Source organism: Megascapheus bottae, chromosome 6 (assembly GCF_031878675.1).
Source record: "Megascapheus bottae isolate mThoBot1 chromosome 6, mThoBot2.hap1, whole genome shotgun sequence".
NCBI lineage: Eukaryota > Metazoa > Chordata > Mammalia > Rodentia > Geomyidae > Megascapheus > Megascapheus bottae.
In genome coordinates, this window is record NC_143514.1 from 9,713,230 (window position 1) to 9,728,948 (window position 15,719).

Genomic DNA, 15,719 nt, shown 5'->3' on the forward strand with positions numbered 1-15,719 from the left:
GCTCTTTGACATTTGTCTGGCCCGGGCGAAAGAGCGGTGGTTGGTCCCTCAGCACAGGAGGCTCAGAAGTGGAGAGTGAAGATGAGGGTTTTCCACAGCAGACAGAGAGGCCAGTCTGGAGCTTATTAAACTGGACATTTCTAGAACGTTCCCTAATCTTTGCATCTTCCAGCAAGGTGGCCCGTATCCTAATGCTGGAGTTGGCCTTAAACAAAACTAAACAGCGTGCACTGGCAGAGGCCAGCCACTACATTCCCCACTTGGGGCAAAGACGGGACAGTGGCTATGTCCTCGCTCTCATCCCTCCAGCACAAGTCACATTGTAATGCCGCTATGCCAAGCGCCCGAATGTACATTACAGTCTCTCTTAGCCGAGACGCATGAGAAATGTTATTTGGGAGCCCTCTGAGATGTTATCAGCTCCTGTTTCAGGTAAGAAAGAAATCGCTGGTGTAGGTATTGAGAGAATCCTTCCAGAACTGGAGGCCCTGATTTCAAAATCTACCCACCAAAGACAGCAGAAAGGAAGATGGGCCCTCCTAGGCGGCCTGCTGCGGTGCTCGTGAGCTCCCGGGGACCTGCTCCACCTTCATCTTGACATTTGACCATGTTGCCTTGACCAGTTACAGCAGGAAGGCTGCAGGTGCGTCCTTGGTTCCTGGGGGAACCTGCTTTCCCCCAGGCCGCCCCGGCGCCATCCAGCCACAGCAATAGAGACAGGCCGGGGGCTGCTGCAGCCTCTGAACAAGAGGGTGGGAGGAGAGCGTGACCCCTACTTGTGTCGGGGGGGGCAGTGGGTGGGCGTCCCTCCCTGCCTTGGTCTCACGGTCAGGTCAGGCCTGAGTGCTAGTGGTCACCACACATTTGGCTTTGGGGGGTCTCCATGTGCTGTTCATCTAACTGCCTGACGATCTTAGATTCCGTGGGATCTGTCATCAGCTCTTCCCCATTTTAGCTGACTTCCCCAAGTTCGTCAGTTTGTTCTAGCTTTCCTCGTCATTTTTGTGAACTGATGGGGCCAGAATGGAAGACTCGGGCCTCAAGGACCTGTGTGGCTAGCATTGCAGCGGTCCACGCTGCCCAGGAGCCCCCTCTCCTCAGCTAGCCCTATGAGGCTCAGCCAGTCCACTGTACAGCAGGGAGACATGAGAGAGTGGAGGAAGGCAAGGCCTGCTGGCACACGCTCGTGAAGGTTCTGTCCATCTGCCCTGCCTGGTAGTGGCAGCCTGGGCCCTCGTCCAGCCTCCATCCCATTCCACTTCGTGTGGCACCCCCTTTCCCTTGTGTTCCAACCCAGGCTGTCCCAGGAGGCCACGGGGGCGCCTCGGGCCCCACCTTCTGCCTCTCACCTTCCAAGGCTGACCTTGCCTGACCTCTTGGGGGAGGTGCTGTCTTCGCCAGTCAGCCAGTGGCCTCCAGACCCAGCCATTCCAGACATCAAGATGTTGCATGTAGCCCAGGCCCCGCAGCCTGTGGGAAGCGGACTGTCCAGCCCTGGGTTGGCCTTCCTCCCAGATCTACTTAGTTTTGGTCCACAGTGTGGACGCTCTATTCTTTCAAGATGTATATATTTTCTTACTGTACATATACATCATCCTTGGCTGCACGCCTGAGTGACAAGGGCCTTAGGCAGCTTGTTCGAAAGGCCGTTGTGAAACTCTTGAGTGCTCGCAGCCCAGTGCTCACCATTCCTCACCCGTCTGACATTTTAAACGGATTCCCGGCTGGTCTGGAGCACTGGCTGCAGCCTCAGTGCACATGAGCTCTTCCGTCTGCTCAGGGAACCCCGGTGGGGCCCGTTCCCACCCAGGCACTTGGCCCCTCTGGAGGCGCTGAATGCCCTGGCCTCATCTGTGCGTTGTCACTGTGTAGGTAAACTGGACCCTGAGGCCCCCGAGGGAGTCTGCACTCCTCCCTCCCCCGCCCAATGTCACTGACCTTGAGTTCCAGACTCTAGGCCATCATGAAGCAGCTCTGGCTGGGAAAGCGTTCACATCCACGGTACTTTTTAGCTGCTTAGTTTTTGACTATTTCAGTTTGCTGATAGAAAACTGCTGATAACACTTGCTATACATCATGTTTTCAATGCTTGTACAGTTCACCTTTAACTTTATTTAGTAACGTGTTTCAAAGCAGGACTTTTTGAATTGTAAACATGTGGTTTTATTAAATAAAAGTCACGTAAAATTGTTTAAAAAAAAAAAAAAAAGAAAACAATGTAGAAGCCAGGATCAGTGGCTCATGCGGGTACTCCTAGTTACTCAGGAGGCTAAGATCTGAGGATCGAGGTTCAAAGCCAGCAAAGCACTAGAGTCCGTGAGACTCTTATCTCCAATTAACCATTAGAAAACCAGAAGTAGACGCTGTGGCTCAAAGGGTAGGTCCTTAGCTCAGGGACAGCCCCTAGGCCCAGAGTCCAAGCCCCACAACTGAAAAAAAAATTAGAAATATATATCTATACAATGTACATTTTGGTTTCCTTTTTTTGCCAGACCTGGGGCTTGAACTCAGGACCTGGGCACCATTAAGCTTTCTCAAGACCACTTGAGCCACAGCACCACTTCTGGCTTTTTCTGTGTATGTAGTACTGAAGAATCATACCAGGGCTTTGTGCATGCTAGGAAAGCACTCTATCACTAGGGCATGCTCCTGGCCCCTTCTTTTTTTTTTTTTTTAATCACCACTGCATTTTAAACTTTTTAACTCCATGCTAGGCACCCATGGCTAACACCTGTAATTCTAGCTACTCAGGAGGCTGAAATCAGAAGATTACAGTTCAAAGCAAATTCATGAGACTTGTATATCCCATTAATTTTCTCACACACACCCACAAAATGAAGTGTAGCTGTGGCTCCAGAGGTAGAGCTCTAGCCTTAAGTAAGACTCAGAGACAGAGACCAGGCTCTGAATTCAAGTCCCAGGACCGGCAAACAAAAGAAAAACAAATTAAAACTCATTTTTTTTCTTTTTTGACAGTCCTGGACTTTAAACTCAGGGCCTATGCACTGTCCTTGGACTTTCTCAAGGTTAGAGCTCTACCACTCGAGCCAAAACACCACTTCGGGCTTTTTCTATACATTTCATACAGAGAAATTGAACCCAGGTCTTTGTGCATGTTAGACAAGCACTCTACCACTAAGCCCTATAACCTTCTTTTAACACAAAAATTAGTTTAAAAGTTTTGAAATATCTCCCAGGTCTTCACCAAAGTTTTAAGTTTTATCTGGAAAATATCAAAATATTAGTATTTTAATATTAAGTATTCATTGAAAAATTTATCTCTACCTATATACATACCTAGATAAATATATGTACATATACTTATTATCTTGTTGCTTGTATGAGTTTTCATGGATTTTGTTTTCTATTTTAAAAGAGTAAAAATGTTGCATTTTCTTCTCTGAGTGGTGCTTTGACATTTTGTGACCAAGGGAGTGTACATGTAAAAGAAAATTACAGTCATTTTTATGCTATATTTGAGTTTTCGAGTATGCTTTACATTTTCCTACAGAAGTTTATATTTTACCAAAAGTACATTTTCTTAAAGTTTTTACCTCTCAATAGAAAACTAATTCCAATGACTACTTAGAAAATATTGCTGTCTTATTGCGATATTCATGATGATAAAACTAAACACATGAATACCTATTCCTGAATTTGGTAACAAAAATAACATATATTGTGTTTATTAGGCAAAATAAAACTACATTCTCAGGTTAATGTGTCTTGAACATTAAAATAAAAAACAAGACCCTGAAAAAATTATCCAACATGCCCTTGACCCTTCTTCTTGCTTCCCCAGAATGAGAGGATTTCTGGCCTGTTCCAGTCTTGTCTTCTACTGAGATGATTCTACTTGGCCTTCCTAAATACACTTTGACAAGTCAAAGTCAATTACTGCTTCAGACAAAAACACCTAGACATTTTTCTTTAAGAAGTCTGAGTCTAGGATTGAGCTGTCTGCTCACCACAGTACTAATCATATTATTTTAATTTTTGTGTGGAAAGCAAGCAATATAAATAAAATAAGATAGAACTTCCTGTGAATTGAGTCTTTCCTACACTAACTGTTGTACTGACTTATAATGAGTATATACAGAGAATAAACTCCTAAATCTCTGTGACTTTGAATATATGGTATAAGAGATTTACTTCGTAGTTGAATATGAGCAGAGACATTTGTGGACATGCTTCCTAGCCCATACTTACCTTAAAAATGTTGAATAATAAAGAATTATGTCTACAGTAATTGAGAAAATGTAAAGTTGGAGGTAAGTAACAAATACATTAGGAGACTACCTTAAGAAATCAAAAATACATCCAAACATGTATGAGTAACTGACTTCAGACAAGCGTGCAAAAATAACTCGATGGAGAAAGGATAGGCTTTCCAATAAAATGTCACAATTACATAGAGATGAGTAGTAAATCAAAAGAAAAAACATTGACCTAAGCTTCACTTTTTATAAAACTTAGCTCTAAATACATAATAAATCTAAATATAAAATGAAAACCTGTACATCTTTTAGACAAAACAAAAAAAGTTACATGTGACCTCAAGTTAGAGAAGAAAAAGAAAAAAAAAAGATAACTGGATAACACCAGGTGTTGTCAAGAACATAGAGATACTAGATCTCTCATGTACAGAGAGGAAGGTGCAAATTCTACTATTTTGGGAACAGTTGGGTGATTTCTTGTGCACTTAACATATACTACTTTGCCATAAATCCAATTATACTCTTGAATATTCACCATAAGAGAAATGAAAATTTAGGTCACATAAATATTGGGATGCAAATACTTGTAATAGTTTTATGTATAATACCAGAAAACGGAAAATAATGCAAAAAAAGACTTCTCTAAGTAAACCAAGTTTACATATGATAGGAATTTTTTGGTAATAAGGGAAGAAACAATATAACAATGTAGATGGATCTTCTAGGCATTGTGTTAGATGAACTAAGCCAGTCTCAAGCAATTATGTACTGTAGGACTGCATCTGTGTGTGTGTGTGTGTGTGTGTGTGTGTGTGTGTGTGTGTCTGTCTGTCTGTCTGTCTGTCTGTCCGTCCATCCGTCTGTCTGTCTGTCTATGTCTGTGTGACAATTTCGTTTGGCTTTTTCACTCAAGACTATACTCTGCCATTTCCATCTTTTGCTGTTGGCATGCCAACAGGAGCTGCAGCTGCAGTACCAGCCGCTGGACGCCGGTGATGTGGCTTCCTTCGACTACCTGGTGATCAGGGGTGGCTCCGGTGGGCTGGCCAGCTCGCGCTGGGTGGCCGAGCTGGGTGCCAGGGCCGTGGTGGTGGACGGCACTTGCGTGAATGGTGGATGTGTACCCAAAAAAGGTAATGTGGAATGCAGCTGTCCACTCTGAATTTTTGCATGATCACGTTGATTATGGATTTCAAAGCTGTGAAGGAAAATTCAATTGGCGCGTTATAAAGGAAAGGAGAGATGCCTATGTGAGCCGTTTGAACACCATCCATCAAAATAATCTAAGTCCCACATAGAAATCATCCATGGCCATGCAGCATTCACAGATGGTCCCCAGCCGTGATTGAGGTCAGTGGGAAAAAATACACTGCCCCTTGATTGCCGCCGGTGGCATGCCCTTGCATCCTGATGAGAACCAAATCCCTGGTGCCAGCCTGGGAATAACCAGTGATGGATTTTTTTCAGCTAGAAGAACTGCCTAGCCCTTAGTGTCATTGTGGGTGCAGGCTACATTGCTGTGGAGATAGCTGGCATCCTGTCTGCCTTGGGTTCTAAGACATCACTCATGGTACGGCACAATAAGGTCCTTGGAAATTTTGATTCTCTGATCAGTTCCAGCTGCACGGAGGAAGAGCTGCAGAATGCTGGTGTGGAGGTCTTGAAGTACTCAGAGGTCAAGGAAGTTAAAAATACTCCATCAGGCTTGGAACTCTACATGGTTACTTCAGCTCCTGGTAGAAAACCCACCTTTACCACAATTCCACAGGTGGACTGCCTTCTCTGGGCCATCGGCCTGATCCAAATTCCAGGAGCCTGAATTTAGACAAACTGGGAATTAAAACTGATGAGAAAGGTCATATCATCGTAGATGAATTCCAGAACACCAATGTCAAAGGTATCTATGCAGTTGGAGACATCTGTGGGAAAGCTCTTCTTACTCCAGTTGCAATGGCTGCTGGCCGAAAACTTGCCCATAGACTTTTTGAATGCAAAGAAGATTCTAAATTAAACTATGACAACATCCCTACTGTGGTCATCAGCCACCCTCCTATTGGGACAGTGGGACTCACAGAAGATGAAGCTGTTCATAAATACAGAAAAGATAAGGTGAAAATCTACTCAACCACGCGTGACCACAAGGAAAACAAAATGTGCGATGAACATGGTTTGTGCTAACAAAGAAGAAAAGGTGGTGAGGATCCATATGCAGGGAATCGTGTGTGATGAGATGCTGCAGGCCTTTGCTGTGGCGGTAAAAATGGGAGCAAAAAGACTGAGTTCCACAGCACGGTTGCCGTTCACCCTACCTCTTCAGAAGAACTGGTCACATCAATTGAGAACCCGGAGACTTACATGGCTGGACCAGTAGACTTCTGAGATGGGCCAAATGAGCCTCTTTACTTCTTGTTCCCCTTTTGTATATTCCTTTATTTCAATCAGGATCTTCTGACAGTGGAAATTTTTAGTAAAGAATGGAATTTATTTCATTTTATTGTTAGCTTAGGGTTCTTCTTTATTCAATTTACATGTGATAGTAATTAATATTTTAAAGTTTTATTGGCTCTATGCTACTTTTTTTTCCTCCTTCTCTTAGCCTCATCCCACATTTAAAATTGTATGAAGTACAATGAAATTAATGTATGTATTTGGATGACTGCCTCTTGCTACTCTTTTTAGACCAGGTTTCCTGATGGGGCGAGGCTGGTTTCAAACTCTCAATTCTTCTATCTTGGCTTCCCTCCACCCTGCCGCCCCCACCACTGGGGCTTAAACTCAGAGCCTTGTCCTCATTTGACTCACAAACTCAGCTGGTATTCTACCACTTGAGTCATGACTCCAGTCCTGGTTTTTGGTGATGAATTGGAGACAGAGTCTCAAGGACTTTATGCCTTAGCTGAATTCAAAGTTGATCAACCTTCAGGTCCCAGCCTCCTTTGTAACTAGGATTTATAGGAGCGTTGCCTGTCTATGTCCTGGTGTCTTGAATACTAGAATTACAGTCATACACCTATACTCCCAGCCCAGCCTGGTAATTTTTCAAGCTGAAAATGATTGAAGCTTTTGATACATAACTATTGCAACACACAATCTTTGGTTTTTGTTGTATTTTTGAAACCAGCACTGTGCTCTGCATATTGTAAAGTTATTTCAAGGATCTGACCTTTCTCTAATAGTCCGGTTATATTCTTTCTTTTGTTTCCAATGACTTTAATGATTGTTATTTTTTTTTGCCAGTCCTGGGATTCAGCTCAGGACCTGAGCACTGTCCTGGACTTTCTCAAGGCTGGAGCTCTACTGCTTGAGCCTCAGCACCACTTCCAGCTTTTTTCTGTGTATATGGTACCGAGGAATTGAACCTGGGTCTTCGTGCATGCAAGACAAGCACTCTACCACTAGGCCAAACTCCCGGCCTGATTGTTATTTTTGAACTATTTTTATGAGTACATCTGATTTAGGAAAGACTTGGGGCCAGTTTATTTAGTAAGAGTCATTCTGCAAGCAAGTCTCATGTTGAGAAGGATGTGGACTCAACTATTTCTGAATTCTGTTCCTCTAATAAGAGTTCACAGTTCAATGAATACTTTTAATACTTGTTAAAAAAAAAGAAAAACTCAATAGCCAAATGTTAGTGAAGGAGAAATCAATGATTATTAGAGATTGTGGAGAAGGGACAGTTGTGTGGAAAACACTGGGTTGGCATGAGAGAATTTATTAGTGGCCACACAGTACAATTATGCATCCTTATTAAGAAACTGGTTATGGTCTCCTGCAGGTGGCTCACACCTGTAATCCTAGCTACTCGGAAGGCTGAGATCTGAGGATCATGGTTCAAAAACAGCCTAGGCGCTAAAATCCACAAGACTCTTCTCTGCAGAAAACTGGAAGAGATGCTGTGGCTCAAGTGATAGAACACTTGCCTTGAGCTGAAGAGCTCAGGGACAGCAACTAGGCCCAGAGCTCAAACCCACAACGAACAAAAAAAAAAGAGGTAGTTATGTAAATCTGTGCAAAATACTTTCTAGATGCTGAAAAGTAAATAGAAAAGCTCATGTTCCAGTTTATGAAATCTCAGTGAGGTTTGTTCTTTCCTTAATATATCTATGATGATTTTCTGGTTTGATTATTTAATGTAAGATATTACCAGGGAAAGCTGAGTGCAAGAAAGAGGCATAGGGAACCCTTTTACTATTTTTCACAACTTCTTATGTCTTAAGTTATTTCAAACTAAGGTTTAAAAAATGTATGATGTGACTAAAATGTAAAACAATATTGTATCTGCAGCTTCAAATCTGTATAGATGTTTACACAATTTTTTAAAAGATGAAAATAGAAGCAACAGAAGCATACACACTTCTAAAACATGGGAGTCCATACTACAACCAGTATGTACAGTGCCTAAGTGTTCTAAGTGATTTACCTAATAGCAACACCTTCTAGAAATAATGTTCGAAAAAACAAACAGAGCTGAGTGAGCACTGATGGCTCACACCTGTAATCCTAGCTACTCAGGAGACTGAGATTTGATGATTGAGGTTCTAAGCCAGGCTAGCAAGTTTGGAGATTCTTATCTCCAATTAATCACCAAAAAGTCAGAAATAGAGCTGTATCTCAAGTGGTAGAGCTCTGGCCTTGAACAAAAATACTCAAGGACAGTGCCCAGACCCTAAATTCAAGTACCAACACACACACACACACACACACACACACACACACACACACACACACACAACCACATAGAAAGCAAAGATTAAGGAGAGAAATCAAGGCACATCAAGTGCTGTGAAGTGAAACAAGGGGATAAGAGGATCTGAAGGTAATAGATGCTGCCCCTGAGGCAAGTTTAGGAAAATAGACACAAAAGTTAGCATTTCATTTAATGAAAAATAAGCCAGCATTTTCAGTGCTATCACTTTCATTTACTCTCCTTTTCTTTTATGTTAATAATTGAACTACTTTAGGATGCAAATCTCAGGTCCTTTTTCTTTTTCTTTATCATGCAATATTTGAAGTTTTAAAATCATACCATTATTCTTCAGTAAACATTCCTCTTAAAATTCAAAGAATCCTTTTCCAGTGGGAAGTGCTTGTTGCTCTAGTGTCCTTTATTCAGTGGAATTTGTTTACAAAATGCCTTGGCATCTTGGAGGTGTAATTGACTTGCTATTTCGATTGCTTCTCTTAGCTGCATACAGTAAACTCCTCAAGAGTTCCAATAAGGAATGAGGTCATAACCTCTCTAAATATTTTTTCCTCTGAAAAGTTCTTCTAATGTTTGACATCCTTCTTGTAAATGAAAAGTGAAGGCACTGACATATAAAAACTGGGTGTTTATGATAAAAAAAAGGCAAGGATCTATTCTTGGATGAATATTCATTGTATCAGATTAGAGATGTGGGTGCAGCCACCATCTCCTAGAATGGCCTACATACTCTGAATTATTGAAGCAATAGCTTGAATCAATTCAATAGATCAGATGCATTGCTTTCCTTCATGAACTGGATGAGGATTCAGTTCTGCTTGGCACACTCCAGTGCAGAAGACCAGAGGGCATACACCATGCTGAGAAATGTCAGCTAAAACTTCCAAAGCCCTCGCTACCCATGAAAATGATTGGAAAAAAAAACACACTGTGTTTTGATGTGTAGCATCCCAAAGATTTTGCTTGAGGCCTAAAGGAAAGTAACTATGGTGCTCAGACATGGAGACCCTTGTTTGCCACCTTGCAGACCATGGAAAGGAGCACACAGCTATGTGCCTTCTTGTCCCAGAAACATTTGCTATCTTAAAAGTTATCTGCAGCTTACATAATGGAGATTCCCACATAGAAAATGCATTAGTGCAGTGGGCCCTTCTTTTCAGCAGATGTTCAAAAAAAAAAGCCAAAGGATTGCTATTCAAATCGAGTGTGAAATGGATTTTTCATGCAAAAAGCTGAAGTTAAATTTGACCATAAGCCGTAATCTACAGTACTTTTGCAAGATAGAAAGCTTCTGAGAAACCATTTCCACTAGTGGCCAAATACACTTCACTCGGAAGTTGGATTTTATTCTTTGATTAAGCCACAATAGTTGTGGTTCAGTGCATCAGATAATGCTTTTGGTCAAGCCTGGTAAATGATTGTTCTTTAAGCTTAAGTCAGATAGATTTGATAAGAAGCAACACATTGCCTTAGACATAGTGGCTCTCGTCTGTAATCCTTGATAATCAGGAGGCTGAGATCTGAGGATGTCAGTTCGAAGCCAGCCAGGGCAGGAAAGTCCATGAGAATCTTATCTTCAATAAACCACCAGAAAACTGGAAGTGGTGCTGTGTCTCAAAGTGGTAAAGCACTAACCTTTAGAAAAGAGCTCAGGCACCACCCAAGCCTTGAATTCAAGCTCCATGATCAACAAAATAAAAAAAGAAGGAAGACATCCTTCCTCCTGCTTATTGGCTTCTTCTTAACATATCTGATTGATTAGGACTATCGTTGCGCCAGTTCTTTCCCACAACTTTCCCCCCTCTTCTGGTTCCCTTTAGCAATAGACATCACAGTGTTCCCCACACTTATTAGATAATTTTGCTTCTAGAAAAAGGAAATGTGATAAGAAAGTTATGCATGGGTATACACACATATTAATCACACAATTTCTCCTCTTAGAGTTCATGTCTAACATTTTGATGTCTGTTTTCCTCAGCCAAATTTAATATAAAGCTTGCAATAGAATCTTTGAGACCCAATGATTGGCATTCTCTTGGAGAAAGTGAGGGAAGTATTCATTAGAAATATCTGCAGTAATAAAAAAGGGGCAAGTCAGTGTGGTTTCTGTTGCATCCTTTTCACTGAGTAATATTTGAGACTTGCATAAGAATGAATATAACTAGTTATTTATGAGGCATGAAAACTAAAACAGTTACCAACTTACTCATAATCTAAAGGACTTTGCCAATGCTGATGCACTCACCTGTGTTCTTTTTCCCAGGACTATATCTAGATTTTTCTCATACCCCAAAGGTAAACATTATTCTGAAGTTTATATTTATCCATTCCTGGATTCTCCACTTCAAGGTTTCTATCACAAATTTGGTTCCTCCTCCTCCTTTTCTTCCTCCTCTTCCTTTTCCTCTTTCTCACCTCTCCCTTCCTCTCTCCTCTTCTCCTCTCCCCTCCTCCTCCCTCTTCTCTCCCTCCCTTTCCTTCTTTCATTTTCTTCTTCCTCTATCTTCTCTCTCTCTTCCTCTTTCCTTCCTTCTCTTTTTGTTTTTCTAAATACAAGTTTTGTACCACTTGAGATCCTGCCCCTCCTGTTTACTTTAAATGCATGTGCTCCGAGTTTGAGAAGCTTGAGAGAAGAAATAGTTTCCATATTGGATAGTTTTTATTTTAATTCAGTCAAATCTGAAATTAAATACTGATTACCATTTTTTAACTTTCATGGATAATTTAACTTCCTCATATTTCATATATATACATATTCATATATTCTCAAACATATTTATAATCGTAATCACAAGATGGAAGTATTATTAAATGACAAAATACATTAATATCTAACATATCTAACATTCTACCTGGCACATAGATGGCACTAAAATGTTCAGGGAATATAAAGATGAAAGAATGAGCAAAGCAGGAGCATAGAGGCAATGAAATATGTTCAGAGCGAAGATGGTTCATAAATGTGTGAACCAAGTGTGAGAAAATACCTAGATGTGACCAGGTGCAAGGAGAGAACCCTGCGTTCCCACATCTCATCTTATACCCAGTCCTGAGACTTCTTTGAAGTCTTAAACTTTCACCTGGTCTTTGGGACCATTTCTCCACATAGCTGCTTTGCTTGGGCAGTCTCTCTTTTGTCCCTAATAAGCTTTGTCAAGTCAACTTAATTGGTTACAGTACAACTAAACTAATTGTATTCATGTTGTCTATAGACTTAGTACCATGAAATCTTCCTTTGCTATGTCACTAAGTCAAGTAAGTTATGGACACTCAGACAGAACTTAAAATTGTTGATTTAAGTTTATTTCAGTGTATATTTAATTCATTTCTGTGTATTTTAAATGACAAGATTTACTGAGGGGAAAATCCATTGGCTACATCCTATCAAGTTTTGACTTATTAAGTAAACCTTGAACTTGAAAAATGTGGACCATTGTGGATTGTTTTCAATCCTTTCTAAAATTTGTTTTATTTACATTGTTCATTGCTGCTGCCAGCTTCTGAATTTAGGATTGCTACCAATCTGGCCTGTTTTCTTCATCTGACTGAACTGTTTAATTTTGCCTTAATAACATCATGGGGAAAATCATATTGGCCTGGCAGTTTCACATGAGCTTCTGGAAATTTTCTTATCACTCCTAAGACGTTCTGAAATACAGAGCAGTTATCATGTGACCTACCAACAATCTTATGGTCTTCTTGAGATCAAGTTAATGAGGAAAAAAATCAAGAGATAAATTGATGCCACATGATAGATTATATATGCATATATATATAAACACATAAATTTCCACTTTGGGGGGCATGCTATGCTTTGCTCATAATGGCTAAAGAAATAAACAGCCCTACTCTGGCTTTTCTGGGTCTGCTATAGCATGCCTTCTTGGGTACCATTCTAGAATTTTCCGTTTTTGTATGCCAGCTTCATCTCTAGTCTTTCCAGGACCACAGGCAACTTTCTGATCTATTAGTGATTTGCAGTTCTATGCTTCATTCTCTTGATGACTATGATACCCTTCAGGAAAAGTCCTGCACCTATAAGGAAAGGATAGAACAAAAGCCGTATCTTTTCTAAAAAATGTTGTATCCTGTGTCCACTGAAATATAGTAAGCAGCATACTTCAACAGATTCTGTGCTCTTGAAAGAAGAAAAGCAAAAGTCATCTAGTCCCTGGGTGAGTCTAGCTCATACATATCAGTTAAAATGAAACTATCAAAGATCTCGTGCTTATTGTCATTCTTTTTTTTATCATTTATCTTTCTTTGTGCCTGTACCAGGGCTTGAACTCAGGACGGCACTCTTTCCCTGAATCATTTCTCTCATGGCTAGGGCTCTACCACTTGAGACATACTTCTAGTCTGCCATTTTGCTGATTATTGGAGATAAGGGTCTCATGTACTTTTTCTGCCCAGGCTGCCTTTAAACCTTGATCTCAGACCCCTGAATACCTAGGATTACAGACGTGAGCCACAAACATCCAGCCCAACACCACACACACAAACACAAATCCAAGTCACCTTACATTTCTTACAGTGTTTCAATAAAACATGTACACATTTTAATAACAAATATGGAGATTTCAAAATAGAATAAGATATTAAAATACTGGACCAAATGGTTAAAGGAAATGTTTTTAAATTATTCTCTTTAATTCTTGCATTGTTTTAACTTCAACAAGCTGGCAAAAACATATTCTAGCATCTAGTTTCTTTGTCTTGGCTTGTACACTCATACATAAAAATACACATATGGTTTGCACACATTTTTATGCAATTTTGAAATACTTGCAAAAATAGTTATTTTCCATTTAAGGTTCATAACTTCACCTTCTCTTCTCAACATTATATTAATATTTTTCACAATCTCTGTTTTCTCTTTATTTTGTTGCAGTACTGGGGCTTTTACCCAGGCTTGCTAGGCAAGCTGTCTATCTCTCAGACAAAAACCTAGCACTCTAGTTTATATTTTGTTTTTGAGATAGGTCTTTGCTAATTTTGTCTTCCTTAGCTACAAACTCATGAGAATCTTTCCTTCACCTCTCTTCTAGCTGAGATAACAAGCTGGCTTTATTTATCCCTTCCGCTTTCAACAACACTTTCAAAATTCACTTTAGTATTTGTGCATAGACCACTGATTCCACAACTGCAAATATACTTTCACTGTGTTATTTTAAGCTTACAATATTGTTTACATTATAGTTGTATTCTTAGTGTCATATTTCCCTACAGTAGGATAGCCACATTTTACAATTCATTTCTTCATCATACTTTTGCGTTTTGAATACCTGTTAGACAAGTACCTGGTGTTCTGACTAACAACTTTCACTCCTCTCTGACCCATGCTAGACAGTAAGAATAGGGTCTAGCTGGGTGCCAGCAGCTCATCTATAATCCTAACAATTTGACATTAGCAGACCAGGACTCAAAGCCAGCTCAGGTAGAGAAGTTCATAAGATTCTTATTTCTAAGTAACCACACACACACACACACACACACACACACACACACACACAACACACACACACACACACACACACACACACACACACACACACCAGAAGTTATGGTTCAAGTGGCAGAGCACAAGCCTTGAGCAAAAATGGTCCAGGACAATGCACAGGCTCTGAGTTTAAACTCTAGTACCAGAAAAGAAAAATAAAAAGAAGAATAGAGTCCATCTTTTTCTTCAGCATCCAATTTAGTGTCCATTGAGCAAATTTTTTTGAATGAGTGAATGGACCTAGCCGTTAAAAACTTTCCTCTGCTTTCCTGTATACATCTTGTTTACTGTGAATAAAGTTTTCTCTCCGAAACACCCATCTTTATCTGGGCACAGTGATACTGCACACATACACAACTGAACCCATAGGTTTTTAGATGATTGAGAATAGAAGATTCCTAGTTTGACTTCAACAACTTAGCAAAACCATGTCTCAAAATAAAATAAAAGATGATGGGGATATTTGGCAATGACAGAGCCCTTTGGCAATATATGAAAAAACTATGGTTTTAATCCATGGTAGTGCAATAAACAAAAGTGATCCTCAGATCTCATCCTCCAGAATAACTAGGATTCCAGGTATGAGTCACTGATGCTTGTCTTTGACCATAAAAGAAATGCAAACCCAAACAACATTGAGATTCCATTCACCTCAATTAGAATAGCCATTATTAAGAAAACTAACAATAACAAGTGGTTGGCCCGGGATGTGGCCCAACAGGCAAAAACTATAATACTGTTGGTAGGAACGTAAACTGGTTCAACCAATCTGGAAAGCAGTATGGAGGTTTTGACCTGTACCAATGTGTCTTTTTATTTTCTTTTTTGCCCCAATCCTAGTGCTTGAACTCAGGGTCTGATCATTGTCCCTGAGCTTCTTTTACTCCAGGCTAGCTCTCTACCACTTGAGCCACAGCACCACTTTGGTCTTTTTCTGTTTATGTGGCACTGAGGAATCCAACCCAGGGCTTGGTGCATGTTAAGCAAGCACTTTACCACTAAGACACATCCCCAGCCCACACAATGGAATTCTGTGTTTACATTAGAAAAAAATAACATTGCCCCACTCATAAGGAAATGTGAGACAAACCAGACACAAAGAAACATAAGCTCCATGGTTTCTCTTATTTGTAATATTAGTATAATACTGAGGAGGGAATAACACTTTTAGGAAAGAAATGTAGCAGCCAAGTGCCGGTGGCTCATACCTGTAATCCTAGATACTCAGGAGACTGAGATCTGAGTATCACAGTTTGAAGCCAGCCAGGGCAAGAAAGACCATGAATCCTATGTTATCTCT

General features: G+C 40.5%; 1 pseudogene; it reads left to right on the plus strand.

Moving 5' to 3' along the window:
- Positions 1 to 380: 380 nt before the first annotated feature.
- On the plus strand, positions 381 to 6,596 carry LOC150061362 (glutathione reductase-like; annotated as a pseudogene).
- Positions 6,597 to 15,719: the final 9,123 nt, after the last annotated feature.